The sequence below is a fragment of the Pipistrellus kuhlii genome, unplaced genomic scaffold (genome assembly GCF_014108245.1).
Source record: "Pipistrellus kuhlii isolate mPipKuh1 unplaced genomic scaffold, mPipKuh1.p scaffold_m20_p_46, whole genome shotgun sequence".
Taxonomy (NCBI): domain Eukaryota; kingdom Metazoa; phylum Chordata; class Mammalia; order Chiroptera; family Vespertilionidae; genus Pipistrellus; species Pipistrellus kuhlii.
The window spans coordinates 857,077-866,361 of record NW_023425547.1 but is presented as its reverse complement, the minus strand read 5'-3'; the positions used below and the strand labels follow the sequence as shown (position 1 = coordinate 866,361).

The 9,285-nt window shown below is 39.2% G+C and overlaps 1 long non-coding RNA gene across 1 annotated transcript; it reads left to right on the top strand.

Moving 5' to 3' along the window:
* The first annotated feature begins 271 nt into the window (after nt 1–271).
* Nucleotides 272–3,137, top strand: LOC118704736. The gene is made up of 2 exons (XR_004983503.2): nt 272–1,912; nt 2,111–3,137. It is a non-coding gene; the product is annotated as an uncharacterized LOC118704736 (long non-coding RNA).
* Nucleotides 3,138–9,285: the final 6,148 nt, after the last annotated feature.

Sequence of the window (9,285 nt, the reverse complement as noted above, 5' to 3'; positions counted from 1 at the left end):
AAGCATTAGATAAAATCCAATACCTATTTCTGATAAAAACTATCAGCAAAGTGTGTATGCAAGGATCATAACTCAACATAATAAAACCGATATATGACAAACATACAGCCAACATCATACTTAATGGGTCAAAACTAAAGCCACTTCCACTAAGAACAGGAACAGGTCAGAGATGCCCACTTTCACCACTCCTGTTCAACATAGTACTGGAAGTCTTAGACAAAGAGATCAGACAATAAGAAAAGAATAAAAGGAATCCAAATTGGAAAGGCAGAAGTAAAACTGTTATTATTCACAGGTGACATATTATAATATAGGAAACACTAAAGAGGTCACTAAAAAAACTACTAAATTTAGGCATGGCAGATGACCAGGCACCGAGCAGAGAGCGACATGTTTCATATTCCGGAGGGCGGCGGAGCCAGCTCCAAGGGGAAAGAAAGTGGTATCTTTGAAGAATCAATGCCTATGCACACTCGACAGTGTCTGAACTCACCTGGTGGGAAGACCAGTGACATTTTTTGTTCCCCAGTGATGGCTACTTTACCTTTGGCACATCCAACAAATCAAGGGACCGTGCACTCTTATATGAAGGAGAAAACAAAAAATTGGACTTTACAGTTGTCATGAGCACCTTGCTCAGAGAAGAGCCAAGTGAAAAAAGAAGCCCAAGAGAAGCACACTGTTCCCAGGAGCCCCAGCCCACACCTACAGCTGATGGCCACGATTGGGCCCAAGTCCTCAATCTCACAACAAAGTCCTGAATCCACCTGGAGGCAAATCCAGCATCTCCTTCTATTATATTAGAGAAGTTATTGCTTCCCCTGTAGCCAGATAAGAAAATCAAGATAGGATTTAAAATAGTTTCCTTTAGCCCAAAGGAATGGGGGTGGGGAGAGGGTCTGTCATATATCTGAAGCCACTGCTCAGGCTCCCCTGCCACCTTGAGAGCCACAGAGGACATCACCTTCCAGACTGCCAAGAGACATATCTTGGTCAGAGGAGGGAGCGGGGCTGTGATGCTTTGGTGAGAAGTCATATGTAATTTTGGATGTGGGAGGAACTTTCAGTTGGGCTGGGTGTGGAGCTGGTACAAGGCTACAGGGGCCCTGATGAAGTGAGATCTTCCAAGTAATTGTTGCATCAGTGACCTGCCATCCAATTGGGTATCTAGGAATCACTTCACATAGTAGCAGAGATTTTAAAGCCTCAGAAAGAAAGCCAAAAACTACCCATGAGTTGAGCATAAGTCGAAACACTATTCTCCATTCTTGGGACTACTGCTGCTAACCCCGAGACCTCTTTTGCATCCAGGCACAGAGTATTCTGCAGTCTTTTCATGAAGCATTCTGATTGCTTTCCTTCGGCAGCTGTCAACAAAAAGCAAAAAAGTTTTCCTGGTCTTATGCTTTAAGAAGATATTTGTACCTTGATCCTCTGGGGTGATCTATCTGCCTTTCAATCACAAGGGACTGGACTGGGTCTCTTCACAGACTGGTTTTGCTTGTGAATTTTTTTTCTCTCATCCCTAAATTTCAACCTTAGCTCTTCACCACGAATGTGGACAGTTCATTTATCTGCAAGACCCACTGACTTCTGTAAGACTAAAACTCTACCCAGATACATAATTGGGTTATTTAAATCTTTCATTTGTCTTTATTCCTGTTGACATTGGGAAGAAGAGATATTTGAGAACTTTGAGTTCTTTAATAATATCTAAAGAGCTATTCTTAAATACCAGCTTTACATAAGTGACTATTGACTCTGGTCTGTTTCTGACACCTCTCTAGAAAAAAGTCAGTTTCAAAGAGAAAGAAAAGTTTGCTTAGACCACCCTTTATAAAGCTTTGCAGAACCTTTGGACCATATTCAGTTTCTAGAAGAGACTTGGAAACCTTAGGCTAGGACAGTGGTTGGCAAACTTATTAGTCAACAGAGCTAAATATCAACAGTACAACGATTGAAATTTCTTTTGAGAACCAAATTTTTTAAACTTAAACTTTTTCAAAATGGGCTCGCCCAGGCCGTGGTATTTTGTGGAAGAGCCAGACTCAAGGGGCCAGCCGCCTGTAGCTCTCGAGCCGCAGTTTGCCTACCATGGGGCTAGGAGATTAGTTTGGCAAAAAAAAAGCCTAAGCTGGCCAATTCTATTATATTGGCCAGCAAAGGTAACAATCTGGCAAATTGTGTTGCTTTAATCTTGTCAGGCAGAAGTTTCTCACATTGAACTTCCTAAGAATTATAGTCTACATCACCCATGCTGGATCAGTAGTTAACAGAGGAGAAAGCGGGTTCGTGTAGTGGTGGCTGTTGGTATGAGTGCCTGCAGAGCTAATGCCAGGTACCGGGAATGTCTTCATTGTTAAAATTGAGAAAAGAAACACATGTGTTTAGTCATAGCCACAGTGGCTGAGATACTAAGTGCCTATAGGAGCTGCCTCCCAAACTCCACTTCTTACACCTGGCACATTGAGGGGATCTGCATGTGGCTTTGTCAACCAAAGAGTTTCCTTCCTTTCAGTTACCCTGCTGACTTTGGAGCCAATAAATACTTATTTCATGTGACTTTATCAAGTACTTCCTGTTTTCGTGTTTTAAATGGTAATTTTTAAGAAAATTGTTTGGAATTCAGAATATTTCCCCCTGCCCATTAAAAATGTCATAAATGATAGTTAACTTTTAAGCCCAAACACACAAATTTGTTTTAACTTATAATGAAATGTACTAATGGTAGAAATGAACTGCCATTTATAAACTACATTTTGCTTTTTAATACATAAGAAAATAAGTTGTGAATTCCAAATTGGGTTGCTGGAATTGTGCTGCTGGTCCTCGTGGCCTCACCTTCACCCTCACTGTCAGGCAAATGAGAGGAAGGACTCTAGTTTTATCAACTGGCAGGGATCCATGAACTCTTAGCATCCTGTTATCAACCTCTAAGCTGCTTTGAAAAATCACCAGTCTATTTTTATTAAGCCTTAAAATTTTTTATGTGCATTTGGTGCCAACATTTTTCTAGAGCTGTATCAAAAACAACAAACCTGTACTCACATCACAATGTAATTTTGATAGGAACATTTTGTTATTTTTACAAGGCAGAATTGGGTGTAACAGTTGAAATAAACTTAGTAATCATGTATAACACTACTAGATTTAATAAATGAATTTGGCAATGTAGCAGGATATAAAATTAACACCCAGAAATCGATGGTATTTTTATACACCAATAATGAAATCTTAGGAAGACAAATTAAAAAAACAATTCCATTTACGATTGCAACGATAAAATCCATATTCTTACAAATAAACTTAAACAAGGATGTAAAAGATCTGTACTCAGAAAACTACAGGATATTGAAAAAATAGATAAAGATATAAACAAGTGGGACAATATAGAGGGTTCATGGATTGATAGAATCAACATCATCAACATGTCCATACTACCCAAAGCAATGTATAGATTCAATGCGATCCCTATTAAGACATCAATGACCTATTTCTCACATCTAGAATAAGCACTCCAAAAACTTTTATGTAACTAAAAAAGACCCTGAATAGCCTCAGCAACCTTGAGAAACAAGAACAAAGTTGTAGGGATCAGAATACTAGATATCAAATTATACTGTAATGCCACTGTAATCAAAACACCCTGGTACTGGCATAGGAACAGACATATCGATCAATGGAACCAAACAGAGAACCCAGAAATTGACCCAAGTCATTATTCTCAATTAATGTTCAGCAAAGGAAGCAAGAGCATACAAAGAAGTACAGACAGCCCCTTCAGTAAATGGTGGTGGGAACATTGGATAGGTGCATGCACACAAAAAATGAAACTAGACCACCAATTATACCACACACAAGCATGAACTTAAAGTAGATAAAAGAGTTAAATTTAAGCTGTGAAACCATAAAAGTCCTAGAAGAAAATGCAGGCAGCAAAATGAAACATCTCAAGTAGCAGAATTTTCACTGATGCAATGCCTAGAGCAAGAGAAACAAAGTGAAAAATAAATTGTACTACATCAAAATAAAAGAATTCTGCATAGCAAAGGAAACCAGCTTCAACTTGTAAAGGAACCTCCTGTATGGGAGAACATATTTGCTAATGAATCATCTGATAAGGGATTAATTTACAAAAGATATAAAGTACTCATATAACTCAACAAAGAGTAGAGAAGCAATCCAATTTAAAAATGGGCAGAGAACCTAAGACACTTCCTTAAAGAGGACATACAAATGGCCATGTGGCATATGAAAAAAATGCTCAATATCACTAATCATCAGAGAGATACAAGTTAAAACAATGAGGTTTCACCTTACACCTGCCAGAATGGCTACCATTAACAAACAACAAGTACTGGTGAGAATGTGAAGAAAAAGGACCCCTAAAACACTATCGGTGGAAATGCAGACAGTGCAAAACAATATGGAGTTTCCTCAAAAAATTAAAATTGAACTGCCTTTTGAACCAGTGATACCACTTCTAGGAATATATTCTAAGAATCCCAAAACACAAACCAGAAAGAACATATACACCCCTATGTTTATAGCAGCGTTATTTACAATAGCAATGATCTGGAAACAGCCCAGTAATCCAAAAATAAAGCTTTGCACATTTACACAATGGAATACTATGCAGCTGTTAAAAAAAGAAGGATTTATTACCCTTTGAAATAGCATGAAGGGACCTGCAGATGATTACACTAAGTGAAATAAGCCACTGAAGAAAAGACAAATATCACATGATATCACTAATAAGTAAAATCTAGTGAACACAATAAACCATTGAATAAAATAGAACCAAAGGCATAGAAGCATGCAAAAGACTAATGGATCTCAGAAGGAAGAGGTGCCAGGAGTGGTGTGGGTAGAGAATAACCAAAGAATTTATATGCACATCGGCATTGAACATAGACAATAGAGTAGTAAAGGCCTGCGGCAGTGTGGGAACCAGGTATTGGGGAGGCAAAGGGGAAAGAAAGGGAGTCATTTGTAATATTCTCAACAATAAAGATTAAAAATAAGAAAAAAGGGAGAGAACCTGACTAAGTGAAATCAGAAACGAAAGAGGATGCCCTAACTTGTTTGGCTCATGGATAGAGCATCAGCCTGAGGAATCAAGGGTCCCAGGTTTGATCCTATTAAGGTCATGTACCTTCATTGTGGGCACATACCCAGTATGGAATGTGCAGGAGGCAGCTGATGGATGTTTCTCTCTCATCAATATTTCTAACTCTCTATCTCTCTCCCTTCCTCTCTGTAAAAAATCAATAAGATATATTTTTAAAAAAGAAAAAAAAATGAAAGAGGAAAAGAAACAACTGACACCAGAAAATACAAAGGATTATGAGAAAATACTACAAATAATATGTAATATTGTGAACAAAATGGACAATATGAAAGAAATAAATTCCTAGAAACACATGATCTTCTAAAATCCAATCAAGAAGAAACAGAAAATCTAAACAGACTGATGACAACTAATAAAAACAAAGTAGTAATCAAATATTACTGGACTGGATAGATTCAAAGGTGAAGTTCACCAAACTTTCAAAGAAGAGCTAACACCTATTTTTCTCAAACTATTGCATAAAATTCAAGACGAGGGAAGGCTACCAAGCTCATTTTATGAAGGCAGCATTATCCTAATTCCAAAACTAGATAGACACTACAAACAACCAAAAATCATAGTTCAATAGCCCTGATGAGAATATAGATGCAAAGATCCTCAAGAAAATAGTAGCAAACCTAACTCAGTAATACATTAAAAACATCTTAAACCATGATCAAGTAGGATTTATTAACTGGGATTCAAGGTTGGTACAATATCAACAAATCAATGAATGTGATACACCACAAAAACAAGGATAAGATACAGCACAAAAAAAGGATAAAAATAATATGATCATATCTATAGATGCAGCAAAAACATTTGATATAATGAAGCACCCATTTAAGTCACAGCAAACTGGAAAAAAAAAAAAAGAGAACATACCTTAATATAATAAAAGCTATATATGTATTGTATATATATTAAAAGTGAAATATGCTAATTAGACTGAACAGTCAATTGACCTTTCAGACATCATTCTGGACATCCTTCCCGATGAAGCCGTGGCAGCGGGGGCTGAGGCAGAGGCAGTTAGAAGCAACCAGGCAGGCAGACAGGCAGAGCAGTAAAGGGAGATCAGACAGGCAGGCAGAGTGGTTAGGAGTGATCAGACAGGCAGGCAAGTGGTTAGGGGAGATCATGCAGGCAGGTGAGTGGTTAGGGACAATCAGGCAGGCAGGCAGGTGAGCAGTTAGAAGCCAGAGGTCCTGGATTGCTGGAGGAATGTCCAACTGCCAGTTTAGACCCAATACCATGGCAGTTGGACATCCCCAAGGGGTCCCAGATTGTGAGAGGGTGCGGGCTGGGCTGAGGGAACCCCCCCCCCCATGCATGAATTTCATGCACTGGGCCTCTAGTATAACAAATAAACAGCAAACATCATATTCAATGGGCAAAAACTAAACACATTTTCCTTAAGATTAGGAACTACAGAAGGATGTCTACTTTTAACCCTCTTATTCAACATAATATTGGAAGTCATAGCCACAGCAATCACAATCGGTAATAAAAGAGTAATATGCAAATTGACCATACCTCTGCTACACCTACCAGCCACTCCCACCAGCCAATCGGAGCAAGTATGCAAATTAACCCCAACCAAGATTGCTGCAGCCATAGAGAGCAGGAGGGAGGCTTGGGTTTCCCAGGCAATGGAAGAAGCCAAGCTTTCCACCTGCCCTAGCCAGCCTGAGCCTCCATTTAAGGCTACAAAGTTTCAATTGTAGAAGGTAAATAAATCCCAGATACTAGGGCCTCCACTTGGGTCGCCGGGGTGTGGCCAGCCTGCAAACCACCACAGGCCCCTTGCCCAGGCTGCCCCATGCCCCAAGGAAACCCTGACCCTGATCCAGGACACCCTTCAGGGAAAACCAGCTGGCCCGCCCCCCATGAACCAGACCTATAATAAAAGAGTAATATGCAGATTGACCATCACTTCAACACACAATATGGTTGCCCCCATTTGGTCAAAATCTTTCCCCCATGTGGATACAAGATGGCCAGCAGGGGAGGGCAGTTGGGAGGTACCAGGCCTACAAGGGAGGGCATTTGGGGGTAATCAACCCTTCAGGGGAAGGCAGTTAGGAGTGATCAGCCCAGCAGGGGAGGAAAGTTGGGGGCAAACAGGCTGGCAGGGGAGCAGTTAGACACCAATCAGGCTGGCATGTGAGTTGTTAGGGGTTATCAGGCTGGCAGGCAGAAGCAGTTAGGGGCAATCAGGAAGGCAGGTGAGTGATTCGGAGCCTGCAGTCCTGGATTGTGAGAGGGATGTCCGACTGCCTGTTTAGGCCCAATCCCACCACTACCCCTTCCCCCCATTCACATATTTCATACACTAGGCCTCTAGTAAGAAATAAAAGGCATCCAAATTGGAAAGGAAGAAATAAAACTATCATTTTTTGCAGATGCTATAATATTGCATATAGAGAACCCTAAGTACTCCACTAAAGTTATTAGATCCAATAAATTAATTTGGCAAAGCAACAGGATATAAAATTAATATTCAGAAATTGGTGGCATTTCTATACACCAATAATAAACTTTCAGAAAGAGAATCTAAGAAAATTATCCCATTTACTATTGCAATAAAAACAATATGGTACCTAGAAATAAATTTAACTAAGGAGGTAAAAGACCTGTACTTTGAAAATTATAGGACAACGAAAATATAGAGGAAGATACAAAGAAGGGGAAGCATATATCATGTTCATGGATTTGAAGTATTAACATCATTAAAGTGTCCATACTAGCCCTTCCCAGTGTGGCTCAGTTGGTTGAGCATCATCTCACGCATCGAGATGTAACCAGTTCAATACCAGGTGAGGTCACAGGCCTAGGTTTGCACCTGATCCCTGGTAAGGGGGCATGCAGACTCAGTCCTCAGTGGGGAGCATGCAGGATGTAGCTGATGATTTTCTCTCTCTCATCTCAATGTTCCTCTATTTCTCCCTCCCTCTCCCTTCCTGTCTCTTAAAAAAAAATCAATAAAGTATTAACATTTTTTAAAATGTCCATTTTACCCAAGTAAGTTTATAAATACAATGCAATCCTATTAAAATACCAATAGCACAATTCACATATCTAGAACAAACATTCCAAATATTTATATGGAACTAAATAATATGGTCTCTTCAATAGATGTTGCTGAGAAAACTGGACAGGTACATGCAAAAAATGAAACTAGAATACCAATTTACACTATATATTATACAAGAATAAACTCAAAATGCATAAGACTTAAATGTAAATTGTGAAACCACAAAAATCCTAGAAGAAAAAGTAATCAGTAAAATCTAAGACATCACTCATAACAATATTTTTACTGATATGTCTCCTAGAGCAAGAGAATGCAGAAAAAAATAAACAAATGGGACTACATCATAATAAAAAGCTTCTGCACTGCAAAAGAAACCATGAACAAAATATATGAAAGAACATATTTGCCAATTGTGCATCTAATAAGGGGTTAATTTCCAAAACATATAAAGAATTTATACAACTCAATACCAGGAAGACAAACAATCCAATTAATAATTGGGCAAAGAACTTGAGCAGACATTTGTCCAAAGAGGACATACAGATGGCCAACAGAATATGAGAAAAGTTTAACATCACTAATCAACAGAGAGATGTAAATTAAAACCACAATGAGATATCACCTCACATCTGCCAGAATGGCTACCATTAATAAATCAACAACCAACAAGCTCTGGTGAGGATATGGAAAAAGGGGAACCCCAGTTCACCACTGGTTGGAATGCAGACTGGTGCAGTCACTATAAAAAACAGTATGGAGTTTCCTCAAAAATAAAGAATGGATCTGCCTTGCCCTAACCAGCGTGGCTCAGTGGATAGAGCAACAGCCTGCAGACTGAAGGGTCCCAGTTTCTATTCTGGCCAACGGCACATGCCTGGGTTGTGGGCTCGATCCCCAGTAGGGGGTGTGCAGGAGGCAGCTGATCAATGATTCTCTCTCATCATTGATGTTTCTATCTCTTTCTCTTTCTCCCTTACTCTCTGAAATAAATCAATAAATATATATTTTTTAAAAAGAATGGATCTGCCTTCTGGGAATATATCCTAAGAAACCAAAAACACTAATTCAAAAGAATATATGTACCCCTATGTTCATAGCAGTACTATTTACAGTAGCTAACATCTGGAAACAGCCC